Raw genomic sequence first — 2,857 nt, 5'->3', positions numbered from 1 at the left:
CTCTGGGCAAATTAATGCTAAACCATGGTGATACAGTTAACATAGAGTGCTGCTATAATACGTCAAATGCAATGACACTTCCCTTTGAAAGTCCCCCAAATATTTAAAAACTAATTCACTTCTAAGTAGCCCATAAATCAAAAGAGAAATAAAAAAGGACAATAGAAAGTATTTTGAAGTCAATGGAAATAAAAACACAATGTACTGGAATTTGTGGGAACCCACAAAGCTTTCCCCACCCCCATGGGAAAGCAATGCATGTTTGTTATAAAAAATATTTTTTCCTAATACAGATTTCTATAAATAAATGACATTTTAAATTTTAAATTTCTATTTTCCTTGATTTCTAAGTCCCAATCATTGCTCATAGATCAATGTGTGTTCCTTCCTTTCACAATGTAGAGGTATATATAAATGATTTTATTTTTTTTAGCAACTAAGCTATTTATAATACATATGAACTTTCTTTTTCAGTTAACAGTGTATCATGACAGCCTCATCAAAGTCATAAACAAAAGTCTAGCCTGTAAACACTCCGACCTCTCACTACATGCAAGCAGAAGTAATTCTTTTACCTTATCAGTAGAGGTACTTGAGTCTCCTGGTTATGAACTTTTTAATTTTTAATTTTCTTTTTATTTTAATGGTCCAGAATGCTTCAAAACCAAGATTAAGCACCTTGTCTATGACTCCTGTGACAAGTGGAATGGATCTCTCCACATATTGGGTCATATAACAGCTTGTTCCTGTAACTTTTACTGCAATTACATGGGAATTTAATTGTCGCTTTGCACCAGTTTCTACTCTACTAAATGTTAATATCTAAAGTTAAGAATCAAGTACTATTCATCATCTTATGCTCTGGTAGAAACTGTTATCAAGTATTCTGAACACATTAAGAAATAAAGAAGTCAGTAAATGAACTGACAGATCAATATGAAAGAATTTTCACCTTTTCATAGCTGAAGACAACCTGTAGCTTCCAGCATGGCATTGTCCAATAATACTAATTTCCACTCCAGTACCTTTTTTCTTCTTGGCATTCCAGGGATGGAGGCCATCCACATATGGATATCAGTGCCCTTCTGTCTTGTTTATCTTTGTGCTATCCTAGGAAATGTCTCTATTCTCTTTATTATCAGAATGGATTCCAATCTGCATGAGCCCATGTATTTCTTCCTCTGTATGCTCTCTGTGGCTGACCTGATCATCTCCACCACTGCCATGCCCAAAATCCTCAGCATATTTTGGTTCCATGACAGGGAGATCTATTTTGAAGCCTGCCTTGTGCAAGTCTTTCTCATTCATTCACTATGCAGTATGGCCTCAGGGTTTATCTTGGCCATGGCCTTTGACCGCTAGGTAGCCATCTGCAAACCTCTGAGCCATTCCACTATTCTGACACATAGAGTTATCAAGAACTTGGGGCTGGCTGTTGTCTTCCGTGGGATTTTGCTTTTCAGTCCTCAGCCCTTCATGCTTCGGTGGCTCCCCTACTGCAGAACTAATATCATCCCTCACACTTACTGTGAATTCATGGCCCTCATCAAGCTCGCTTGTGCAGAGACCAGGATCTGCAGAATATACAGCCTGACTGCTGCCTTCCTTACTGGGGGTTTAGATTTCATTTTAATCATATGCTCCTACGTGGTCATCCTATACACCGTTTTCCATCTCCCATCCAAAGCTGCTCGGCTCAAGACCTTGGGCACTTGTGGATCCCATGTGTGTGTGATTTTAGTGGCCTACACTCCAGCCTTTTTCTCTTTCCTTACTCACAGGTTTGGGCGCCATGTGGCTCCTCATATTCATATCTTTGTGGCTAACATCCACCTCCTTGTCCCACCCATGGTGAATCCAATGATCTATGGCATAAGAACCAAGAGGATTAGAGATGGGTTCGTCCAAGTTTTGACTTCTCACAAATCCTGAAATAACCAATTCTTCTAACACATTTCCTTGCCTTATGGGGAAAAAAAGATATAAATCCTTTTTCTAGAATCCTGGATCCCTCCATTTTCTATTTGTAATATGTGAAATAATTAAGATTGATTATATTTTGTTCTCTTCAGAAAACTGGTTTCACATATGGCTAACTTAGATGACTTATTCTGTCTATCTTCACTATCCTATGATCAGTTTGGCTGATTTATTTATTCTCGCAAGCCTATCTCCTTGTTCAAGCTCATGAGCTTTATCAGAGTTGGTACTATTGGCGCATTACCTCTGATCTTCAAGAAGATACCATACCTTACAGGGCTCAATTAACATGATTGTCTATATCTCTTGGACAATGAAACTGAAAGCTTTTGATATGTGTAACCCTGCAAATTGTGATGGCACTAGTACGATGTCTTTTGAGCAGTCAGATGAAAAAACTCTCATGATGTGCCATCCAGGGGTCTTCCTGGGATATTTTATGACATTTTATTATCTAGGTAGAATTCTTCCAAATTCTCCAATAATATTTATGCCCACAACACTCTCCCCAAGGACTTAATTATATCCAAAATTATGCCACATTTTTTTTTCTTTTCTATGTGATTCAAGTTGATTATTTTAAAATACCTATGTCTCCTCTCTCATTCTTTCATGATTTTGTATGTTTACCCCCAATCTATCTTATAAAATAGGAAAACTTTTTTTAGCCCCGCCTTACCATTCATCATTCTAGCTGTTGTTCCTTGTGATATTGCCCCTTCTCCTGCTTTTCTGAGCTCCAATGACAACAATTTGTACAGAATGTCATCTAGGATGAGGCATTAGGTATATATAATCTAATAGTTATGTTTTCTTTAAGATCAACACTATTCCTGATGGTGTCCCCAAATTCTTTTTTTTATGTGGTCATAGAAGC

At 37.5% G+C, this 2,857-nt stretch overlaps 1 pseudogene; it reads left to right on the top strand.

Moving 5' to 3' along the window:
- The first annotated feature begins 987 nt into the window (after positions 1 to 987).
- Positions 988 to 1,932, top strand: LOC126079210 (olfactory receptor 52D1-like; annotated as a pseudogene).
- The last annotated feature ends 925 nt before the right edge of the window (positions 1,933 to 2,857 follow it).

The sequence above is a fragment of the Elephas maximus genome, chromosome 7 (genome assembly GCF_024166365.1).
Source record: "Elephas maximus indicus isolate mEleMax1 chromosome 7, mEleMax1 primary haplotype, whole genome shotgun sequence".
Lineage (NCBI taxonomy): Eukaryota > Metazoa > Chordata > Mammalia > Proboscidea > Elephantidae > Elephas > Elephas maximus.
This window is presented reverse-complemented; position numbering and strand designations above follow the sequence as displayed.